The 11494-nt window shown below is 46.9% G+C and overlaps 1 long non-coding RNA gene across 1 annotated transcript; it reads right to left on the bottom strand.

Annotated features, from left to right (window-relative positions):
- Positions 1-4857: 4857 nt before the first annotated feature.
- On the bottom strand, positions 4858-11410 carry LOC118089519 (uncharacterized). The gene is made up of 2 exons (XR_004693121.2): positions 11112-11410; positions 4858-9995 (listed from the first exon to the last, which is right to left on the bottom strand). It is a non-coding gene; the product is annotated as an uncharacterized LOC118089519 (long non-coding RNA).
- Positions 11411-11494: the final 84 nt, after the last annotated feature.

The raw sequence follows: 11494 nt of genomic DNA, 5'->3' as shown, positions 1-11494 counted from the left end.
CAGGGGAGAAGAGAGGGCACTTGGGGAACCAGATTAAGAATAGCACCATAAGCCCAGCAAGCCTCTCTCTCTGGTCAACAGATCTGGAACGGCCTCCAAGGGAAGGAAGCCCCCCTCCGCCCGCCTGTGTGACAAATGTCCCCTCTGAGCAATGTGTCCACTCCCTCCTCTCCGGAAGAGACCAGACAGGGGTGAAGCAACAGGGGTGAAGTAAGGCCCGTTTCTGGCACAGGCAGAGGCAGCTGCTTTGCTCAACCTCTGATGACACAGCTACTCCTGATGCAAGAGCCGCTTGCCCAGCCACATCCACAGAGCGCATGCCCACCCCCCCACCCCCCGCAGGCTCCTAGTAAGGAGGGCATGTTAGTGGGCAGGAGGAATGCCCACTCCCAAAGAAGCCTGGGCACCGGGCCAGGCAGAGGGGACCACAACCCCAGGCTCACTCTGCAGCCCTCTTGCAGGTGGAGAAAGGAGGGGAATCGTAGATTTATGGTTGGAAGGGGGGGTTGGACTAGATGACCCTTGTGGTCCCTTCAAACTCCAAAATTCTGATTCTATGTAGTCCAACTCCCTGCAACCGGAATCACAGCTAAAGAAGCCCTGGCAGATGCCCACCCAACCACTGTCTAAAAGCCTCCCAACGAGGAGAGTCATGAAGAGGCCCATTCCATTGTCAAACAGCTCTTACCCTCAGGAAGTTCTCCCTGATTTTTAGTCCAAAACAAGCTTGCTCCATCTTCCATGAGTCAGTTCTCATATCTCCCCCATCTCCTCTTTTCCAAGCTAAACATACCCAGCTCCTTCAACCATTCCTCATCAGGCTTGGTTCCCAGACCCTGGATCATCTCGTTCGCCCTCCTCTGCACACATCCCGGCTTGTCAACATCTAATCCCAGGTGGGGTCTGACGAAGGCAGAATAGAGCAGGACTACCGGTAGGACTTCCCTTGATCGGGACGCGATGCTTCTGTGGATGCAGCCTTTGAATAGCATTAGCTTTTTGGGGGCTGCTGCATCACAGTTGACTCATTCTAAGCTTTTGGTCCACCAATACCCCTAGATCCTTTTCACATGTACTGCTAGTAAGCCAGGTGTCCCCCATCCTATATTTGTGCATCTGGTTCTTCCTGCTGGAGTATAGAACCTTGCATTTGTCCCTATTGAAATTCATTTTGTTAGCTTGGGCCCAGTTCCCCAATCTGTTAAGGTCATTTTGAATTCTGATTCTATCAGCAAAAAGAGCCCTTTGGAGAAAGTCTATGTGTTACACACACACACAATCACAGCTAACCTGAAAGTTTCAATCTGTGGGGTGGGCCTCACCGGTCACCCTTGTCTTCAAAAGGTGAAATCCTGGTAAAGGGATCTGACAGGAAGTGATCACCTCTCCAAAGACAAGGTTTGGATCCTTGAAGAAGAGGGTCAATGAAGGGCATATGAGGAACTCTGTAACATCACAGGGAGAGGGAATGAGATCTCAACAGTTTCTCAAAATGCAGAAACATCATCCACTTAAAAATCCTGGCAGCAGATTTAAAGGTAAATAAGGACATGTGGGGAACTTTTTAACATTGCTGGGAGTGGAAAGGAAATAAGATGTGACAACAGTTTCTCAAGAACAGAAACATCATTCACTGAGATTCCTGGAAACAAGATTTAAATAAAAAGGGAAGGTTTTTTCTGAACACCATAATTTATCCCAAGGAATTCAACCACAGTGGCTGTTCTCACAAATGGCTTTGAAGATGTGGGGAAGGCATGGATATTGGGGGGGTGGGGTGGAGTTATCAGTAATCACTGGCTTTGAGTGAGAACAGTACTCCTAGTCTCTCTTCTTTGACAGTATAGATGTCACAGCACGACTGACCAACCCAAATATGCTGGGCATAAGCGTCAAATGCACTTTTCCTGAACCTCTTCTTCTTCTTTGGCGATCTCTCGTAGCCAAGTAAGATGGTCTTCCATAAACACGATTTTAACAATGGGTCCGTAAGTGACTGTGGAGGCCAATTCTGGATCCACACGTCCTTCCACAATGGGGACATTGGTTTCCAGGCGGGAGTTGATCTTGGTGTGGGATTTGCCAAGTGTGCCTTCTTCTTAGCACATTTCTCCCTTGCATCCCGAGATCGAGTTTCTTCAAAGCCCATGACACCTTTGGTAAAGGCTGTTCTCCAACTGGAGCACTCGCAGACCAACGTTTCCCAGTTGGCAGTGTTTATATTACATTTTTAAAGATTTGCCTTGAGACAGTCTTTAAACCTCTTTTGTTGACCACTAGCATTACGCTTTCTATTTTTAAGTTTTCACTACAAAGAGTAGTTGCTTTGTAAGACGATCAACAGGCATCAGCACAACATGACCAGTCCAACAAAGTTGATGTTGAAGAATCATTGCTTCAACACTGGTGATCTTTGCTTCTTCCAGTACACTGGCATTAGTTCACCTGTCTTCCCAAGTGATGTGTAAAAAATTTCGGAGACACCGTTGATGGAATCTTTCAAGGAGTTGGTCAATGTTTCACAAGCATATAGTAAGGTTAGTAATATAATAGCTTTGTAAACAAGCACTTTGGTTTCCCTGCGAATGTCCCGGTCCTCAAACACTGTGCACTTCAATCGGGAGAAAGCCGCACTCGCAGAGCTCAGGTGATGCTGGATTTCGGCATCAATGTTGGCCCTTGTGGAAAGGCAACTGCCTAGGTAGGAGAAGTGATCAACTTCCTGAACCTTTGAAGTATCTGGCTGACCCCTGCCTCTATCAGCTGCCCCCAGCCTGGTGCCCCCCCCCAAACCCTGGATTAGACAAATTCATGGAGGACTATTGATGGCCCCTAGCCAGGATGGCTCTGCTCTGCCTTCACACTGGAGGCAGCAATGCCTCTGAATGCCAGTTGCTGGAAACCATAGGAGGGGAGAGTTGCTCTTGTGCTTGAATCCTACCAGCGGGTTTCACTTTCAGGCATCTGGCTGGCCCCTGTGAGAACAAGAGGCTGGACTAGGTGGGCCTTTGGGTTGATGCAGCAGCCAGGCTCTTCTTGTTCGTGTTCTTATGTTCTTGAGCCAGGATTCCTGAAGGTGGGCCACTTCTGCCATCATATTATCATATCACTAGTATCATGAAGCCCGTTAAATTAACGGGTGCTAGAACATATGTGGACTACTTTGGGTCCTCCCTGCTGTGCTAGATTTCCACTTGCAGGGAGTTCTTTACGCAAGGGAGAACGAAAGCGGCCCAACCCATGTCTTTTAGAAACCGGAGAGCGCCAAAAACATAACATCAAAATCATCACAGAAAACAGAAAGAAATAGCAAAGCAGAGGCAAATAAGGGGGCCAAACAGCAATACTTTCAGAATCATAGAAAATGCAGCAAGCCTGTGGGAATTAAAACACCATTAACATGGGTACCGCTTATTTCCCTTGGCTCGTCTTCTAATTAAAAGCGAAACGCCTCAGCGAGCTACTAAAAACTACAACTCCCAGAATGCCAAGCGCTAGCTTCCGCGTTCTAAGCCCTTGTGGGTCCCTCCTTGCTTTGTGGGCGTTGTAGTTTCCCTTTCCCTTCCCCTCCTCCCAGCGTGGTATCTTAGAGACGGCCCTTTGCGGCTGGTTGCTGCAGTTTCTTGTCCCGCAAAGCCGGAAGCTGGAAGGGGGGCTCGTGTCGGGGTGGAGGGCAGGCTTGGCTTGGCATTGCCAGGGGCCGGGCCGTGGGCGGCTATGGGCGGCGGAGCCACCTGGCTGGAGGAGGCACGCGGAGGCGACGTGCATCTTGTGCTCCCTGAGAAGTGGGGACGGCGGTAGCCGGGGGGGGAGGCCGAGAGACGCTGACAAAAGCAGGAGGGTTGCCAACTGATCGGGAAGAGGAGCCGAGCGAGCTGCCTCAGCCTGTACGCCTTTGAGCGGCGTATTGTTCTGCAGAAATCAGCACGTGAAGGAACGCCCCATGTCCCCTTTGTTAAACGTGCGCATGAGAGTGTCCTGGGCACGCGAGCGAGATAATATCCAAGTGTCTCTGCGCTCCAAGTCCCAACGGCTGCCCGTGGGGCACATGCGCAGTAGCGCAAACCCACGGACACAGGGACTGTGTCCTATTATTATATAGGATTATTACCCAGACAGTGGGGAAAGTACCGGTATTAGCTTCAATACCTAAGGTGTTGTTAGATTTAAAATTAAGACTAATACAACAGAAAATAATATTTAGAGTTTATTGGACCCCTTTACGGTTGTATAAAAAAGGGTTAGCTAAGATAGCGGAGTGTTGGAAATGTGGCAAGGGCAATGCCTCTCTGAAACACATTTGTACAGTGTTCTTTACTTAAGTTCTGGGAGAAAGTGCTGGACTGTGTAACCATGACTGTGCAGAAAAAGTTAAATCTTTCAGCTGAGAATATTTTACTGAACTATACCACCTGCAGTATGGAAATTACCAACGGGACAATGGAAATTTTCCATTTTTCGTACCCTAATGGTGGCCAAGAAATTGATATTGAGGAATTGGAAAAATAAATATATGATACCCTTCAATCAATAGACTGACGATATTACATCACTGGCAATTTATGAGCGGACAGCTTACAGGCGCAGACTCTGTATGGATAAATATGGTAACATTTGGAATGAGTTAAACAATATGTAGTAGGCTATCAGCATTTACATAAGCACTAGGACAATAATACTATACCAATTTATACAAGGATGCATGGGAATATTGTTTATTCTTCTTGTTTTGCATATTTTCACTTTTATATGTACAGTATCTTTGTTGTTGTTTTTCTCCCTCACTTTTCCTTCTTTTTTCTGTTTCACTTTATTTCTTTTAACTGAAATCGCCTTAACAAAACATTTTATTTTAAAAAAAAATCCCCTTCCAGCATTTGATTTTGCCACCACACCAAGATGAGCTGTGCCACAAGTCCCAGAAGCCTCAGTGCTGCCTCCTGGTGGCCACCTCCTGCCTGATGACAGCACACCTTCAGGGTGGCTGGGGAGCATGTCGGTCTGAGATCCTGGGCAACTTTCACCACTGCAGATGCCACAGCCTAGGGCTCAAGGAAGACAAAAACAAGCATTTCTTCACACAAAGGGACCCTTCGACCCCCATAAAAATTCTTACCTTTGGAAAATGAGCTTTCAAGTACTCCTGGGGAGCAGGAGCAAGTGATGCTTGCTTGTTTTAATATTGGATTCTTTAAGAACAGGACTTCTGTTATGCCTTGCATAGAACAAAAGGTCCATTTGGGAGAGAAGAGAGCAGATTCAGCTGCATGGGTTCAAGAGAGGATTATTAGACAAACTGATGGCTCCTACCCATCACAGCTATGCTCTGCCCTCCACAGTTGAAGGCAGGGGTGCTTCTGAATACCACTTGCTGGAAACAAGTGGTAGGAGAGGGCTTTGGGGCATGACCCTTGCCCAACTGTTCAGCCACTGTGAAAACAGGATGCTGGACTAGACGGGCCACTGGCCTGGCCTGATCCAGCAGACTCTCCTTATCCTCTTCTGTTCATAGTGCTTGTCATGATGCAAAGCATTAAAGGTAAAGGGACCCCTGACCATTAGGTCCAGTCACGGACGACTCTGGGGTTGCGGCGCTCATCTCGCGTTATTGACCGAGGGAGCCGGCGTACAGCTTCCAGGTCATGTGGCCAGCATGACTAAGCCACTTCTGGCGAACCAGAGCAGCGCACGGAAACGCCGTTTACCTTCCCGCTGTAGTGGTACCTATTTATCTACTTGCACTTCGACGTGATTTCGAACTGCTAGGTTGGCAGGAGCTGGGACCAAGCAACGGGAGCTCACCCCCGTCGCGGGGATTCGAACTGCCGACCTTCTGATCGGCAAGCCCTAGGCTCAGTGGTTTAACCCACAGCGCCACCTGCGTCCAGCAAAGCATTACTGGACAGCAATGAGGAAGGAAACTTCATGAACATCCAGAGAGGCTACATGAAGACCAGACCATTCTGGATCACAGCCACAAACTCCCACCTATGGGCTGAAATAATCTTCTTCTTCTTTGGCAATCACTCGTAGCCGAGTATGATTGTCTTCCATAAACATGGTTTTAACAACAAGTCCGTAAGTGACTGTGGAGGCCAATTCTGGATCCACATGTCCTGCCACAGTGGGGACATTGGTTCCCAGGCAGGAGTTGATCACTGTGTGGATTTGCCAAGTGTGCCTTCCTCTTAGCACGTTTCACCCTTGCGTCCTGAGTTCGAGTGTCTTCAAAGCCCAGGACGCCTTTGGTAAAGGCTGTTCTCCAACTGGCAAACCCAGGCCTGCCGGATCCTTCTGCAATCCCAGCGGAACTGACCTTGGTCATTGGTTTCTTAATGCTATGAGCAAAAGGGTCTTTGAGAAACTTTGGTCACTCCTGGCCCTCCTGGAAATCAGTGAAGATGTCTCCAGAGCTTATGAACATGAAATGCAGAATTGCGTCCTGAATATGCAAAGCCAACTTTTCATTTCCAAGGCATTATCGCATTAGGGGAGGCATTTTCCCTCCCCCGCCCCCCCCCCTTTGAAAAAAAGGGGAAGAGGATTTAGGCAGATATTCAAACTTCAAATGGAGGATTATGCAGCAGATGCAAATATCATCTTCCACTGTGAAACAGGTAGCTGCAGGCACAAGATTAACAATATTAATAAAAGAGGAGGCAGATAAAATAATGAAATGCCGTCAGTGGAACTGGGGCTTGACAGGAATAATAGACCGTTTCCTGCCCAGAGGAGGCTCAGTCCGAAATCCAACGCAGGAGAGGCAGGGAAGAGGGACGGCAGGAGATGCTTGCAGGTCACCTGCTGGTTCTGTAGGGGTTTGCGGATTATGGGGCTGTTCCAAAGGCACTTTGGGAACAGGGGGCTTCTGAGGCAAGACTGGAAGCAGCAGAACGGAGCGTAGGAGGAACTTCTTGCAGGGGTTGAGCAGGAACCACCCTCTCTTCCTTCAGATGTCATTTGAAAACTTCTTTGTTCACATAGGCCTTCACAACAGGACTTTTAACTAGCCAGCAAAATAAAAAAATTCCTTCAGTAGCACCTTAAAGACCAACTAAGTTTTTATTTTGGTATGAGCTTTCGTGTGCATGCACATGAAAGCTCATACCAAAATAAAAACTTAGTTGGTCTTTAAGGTGCTACTGAAGGAATTTTTTTATTTTACTTCGACCCAGACCAACACGGCTACCTACCTGTAACCAGAACTAGCCAGCAATTATTGATATTTTAAAATGTTTTTATGGATCTTTTGTTGATTTTGTAAGTTGTACTTCATGCCCTTTGCTGTTGTTTAGTCGTTTAGTTGTGTCCGACTCTTCATGACCCCATGGACCAGAGCACGCCAGGCATTCCTGTCTTCCACTGCCTCCCGCAGTTTGGTCAAACTCATGTTCGTAGCTTCGAGAACACTGTCCAACCATCTTGTCCTCTGTCGTCCCCTTCTCCTAGTGCCCTCAATCTTTCCCAACATCAGGGTCTTTTCCAGGGAGTCTTCTCTTCTCATGAGGTGGCCAAAGTCTTGGAGCCTCAGCTTCAGGATCTGTCCTTCCAGTGAGCACTCAGGGCTGATTTCCTTCAGAATGGATAGGTTTGATCTTCTTGCAGTCCATGGGACTCTCAAGAGTCTCCTCCAGCACCAGAATTCAAGAGCATCAATCCTTCGGTAATCAGCCTTCTTTATGGTCCAGCTGTCACTTCCATACATCACTACTGGGAAAACCATAGCTTTAACTATACGGACCTTTGTCGGCAAGGTGATGTCTCTGCTTTTTAAGATGCTGATCTTCTCCAATTTTAAAAGATGATTTTGTTAAGGTGCTACACCCAATATGCCAGCAAGTTTGGAAAACTCAGCAATGGCCAGAGGATTGGAGATCAGTCTACATCCCAATCCCAACAACTAAACAACAACACAAGGAGAGACTACAATGCACAGCGCAGAAATCAAAACTATGGAACTCAATTCCACAGGAGGAAGTAATGGCCACCAACTTAAATGGCTTTAAAAGTGGATTAGACAAATTCACGGAGGAAGAGAGGGTTATTGATGGCCACTGGCCAGGATGGCTCTGCTCTGCCTCCACAGCTGGAGGCAGCAAGGCTTCCGAACAACAGTTGCTAGAAGCCACGGGCCTCCTCTGAGCAATAGCATTTGGTATAACTCTGAGTCCTAGCACTTTTGAGTTTTCAGAGCAAGACTTCAGCTGAACCCCAAAGGAACTAAATAAAAAAATTCCTTCCAGTAGCACCTTAGAGACCAACTAAGTTTGTTATTGGTATGAGCTTTCATGTGCATGCACACTTCTTCAGATATCTAACTTAGTTGGTCTCTAAGGTGCTACTGGAATGATTTTTTTTATTTCGTTTTGACTACGGCAGACCAACACGGCTACCTACCTGTACCCAAAGGAACTGTGCACAAATGTCTGCATTTTGAGACTGTTGGTTTTCATTCTCAGGTCACACAGTAGATAAACAGAATCCCCCTTCCCAAAATAATGTTATACCTCTGGCCATGCCAAGCCACCAAGAGCCTCTCCTGGATGTGGCTGCAATTGTTCCATCCACCTTTTTTGAGACACGGAACCTCTGTGCACTATGCAGAAGACTATAAGGTCCAAATATTGTGTCACTTTCTGACAGCATCTCTCCCATTTTATGGAAGCAAGTTAGTTATAAACACTCCAGCTCTTCTGCAGGCATTTTCTGGAGGGACCCTCTTCTCACTTCTCTGAGAAAGCACCCAAGGGGGTGTCATGCAATATCTCCCTGCCAGCCACCCAATCCTGAAGAAGTGCATTAAGTAACCCTTAGGTGACCAAACTACTCAAGACACACAACATTTCCAGCTCAACATGACAATCCTCTGGAGCACTCACAAGACAGGGAAGTGGTGGGTCTAAAACAGAGACCCTGGCAGAAATGGGGGGGGGCAGCAGAGACCCAAACTGAACACTCCAGACCTAACAGGTTTGGTGAGCTTCTGGCCTTTCTGCAGTTTCGAAAAAAGGGTCCGCAGCTTGAGGGTGAGGGAGGGGAGGAAGCAGCACAGCCAGGAAGTCCTGCAAGGTGTCGCTGTTTTCGCTGCCTTTAATCCCAAATTACTGTACTTTTCTGTGTGCAAGACAAGGCATTTTTAATTAAGAAACTAGCTGTATCCAGCCACGCGTTGCTGTGGCTCAGTCTGTAAAATGGAAAAGAAAAGAGAAAGCGTAAGTTTCTAACATGTTTAATTTCACAATGCTTGTGGGTATACAAAATTTTTTGTTGTTTTGCTTGCCAGATATACCGCCGAATCAAAGCATTTCCTATCTAACATCAGGAAATACAACTAATGCTTCCAAATGACGTCATTCGGCGCAGAAATCGTAACAGCTCAATTCATGCCAACTTTCAAAGTGAAAGGACAAATTTATCATAAAGCCGGCTCCCTGCTTCCGTTCCCAGATGGCTCTGGTGGTTCTCCAAGTTGAGGCAGTTTAATTTTTCCAGCGGCGTAAAGCATTGCTTTCATTTCTTCATTCAATTTCAGACCCTTGCAATGAGTACACACTTCACCCATAGTGCTGATGAGAACATGCTGGCTTAAACTATAATCATCAGCTGGGTTGTACTGGAATGCAAGGCAATTGTAATCCCGTGATTGGTGAGCACGGAGTCGTGTTTGATGCTGATCTGCTGTTTCTCGTTGACGTCTTTCAACCACTCTCAGTCTGTCGCGTTCATTCTGCTGATAACGAAGGCGATCTGAAGCTGCAGAACGCACTTGCCGTGCTCGCAACCGTGCATCCTCAAGTCTGGCTGCGTGTCGCTCTGGTGTTTCCTCAGCACGTATTTGAGCCATTCTTTGTCTCTTTTGCTCGTTCACTGATGCCCGTTCTTCCTTAGTTCGTTTTGCAATTACTCGTCGCGTTGCTTGCGCTTTGCGAGTACGGCGACCTAAGTTTGATCTTCTGCGAGACATTATTTTGATTAACTAAAGCAGATCGATTGCACTGAAAAAGAAGAAAGTAACTTATAACAAAAAACATATAAAATTGCAAAACAATAAAAAAGGGAAAAACATGAACTAAAAAACAAAGAAAAAAATACTAACAAAATATTTCAATTCAAATGCAGATCAATCGACAAAGCTCAATTTCACTGCCAATTGCACTGAAAAATAAGAAAAACAGTTTAAAAAAGAAATGAAAAACAATACAACAATAAAAAATAAACTATACAGTACTCACGAAATGAACAGCATGGTAAACGACACAGCTCAATTCCAACGCCATGCCACATGAAATAATTAAATCAAAATTAAAATAAATCAAAATCTATGAAAATTCAATTTAACAATGCAATCAGAAACATTGAAATGGAATCATAAAATTGTAAATTGTAAATGCATCGTAAATCAGAAACATTGAATAGGAATCCTTAAATATTTAGTATAGCGTGTGTTGCTTTTACAGTACATCCAACAGATGGTGCTGTTTTTCAAAAAAAGTACTGTATAAGAGTAGGTACAAAAACACGTGCGTATTCGAATGCAACGTTGTGTCAAAATTTCAAAGCAATTGGTGAAGAACTTTTTGGAGATTTAAAATTTTGAACAAATGAACAGTTACATTTTTATTTATATAGAGAAGATATAGATAGATTAGGTTAAAAATTGGGGGTCATCTTCTACATGGATAGTGCATGGGGTGGGGGGGGATGTGGGATTGGTTGGCGCTGTGAGTCAGAGATTGTCAGTGGCTATTGTGTGTGTTGCTGGTGGCTGCGGCAAGGGCTGGTGTTGATATGCTGTCGCTGCGGCAATCGGGTGGGTGATTGGTGGCGAGGGGAGACGATCTGTGGTTTATGCCACATGTGCAGCGTAGGTCAGGCGGGTGCTCAATTTCTTGCAATCCCCCCTAAAAAAAAGCTCAACAACTCAGGGCAATCTTTTTTTCTTAATTTTGAGTCCCCCAAAACAGGGGGCGTGTTATACACGAAGGTGTATTATACACGGGAAAAGACTCTTATGTCAGCAGTAGTGGAGATTTTTAAATCTAACGTAGAGAAATGCCGCTGCTTTGCAGGGGTTCTTCAGTCTGTTTTCTGGGAATCCTTACACACCGTACCTGAAGCTTTGGGGCGAGGGGGGTGACAGCGGCCTGGGTGCCTCAGAGGCAGAGCCAGCGAAGCCCCTGCTGCTCCCCGTTGCCCCTTCCAAAGGGGGCCACGCGGAAAGACTTCCAGGCCCAACGCCTGAGGCGAGCCATGCTGCCCAAGACGGGGGCTCCGGCTCCCCCGGGGAGGCTCCCCTTGGCCTGGCGCGCCGAGAACAGTCACCAGGCAGCGCGGCTCTGAGGGAGCGGAGACTCTTCCGCCCCGGCACGTGACACCGAGCGATCATGTGACGCGCGCCGCACGCCCTTACTTTCACCTCGCGCACTTACGTAAATGACGCCCTCAAAGCCTTCCGCGGAGAAAAAGTAGTCCCCCACGGGCCGCGAGATTTCCC

The sequence above is a fragment of the Zootoca vivipara genome, chromosome 7 (assembly GCF_963506605.1).
Source record: "Zootoca vivipara chromosome 7, rZooViv1.1, whole genome shotgun sequence".
Classification (NCBI taxonomy): Eukaryota; Metazoa; Chordata; class Lepidosauria; order Squamata; family Lacertidae; genus Zootoca; species Zootoca vivipara.
Note: the sequence above shows the minus strand (reverse complement) of the source record. Positions and strands in the feature narration are given on the sequence as shown.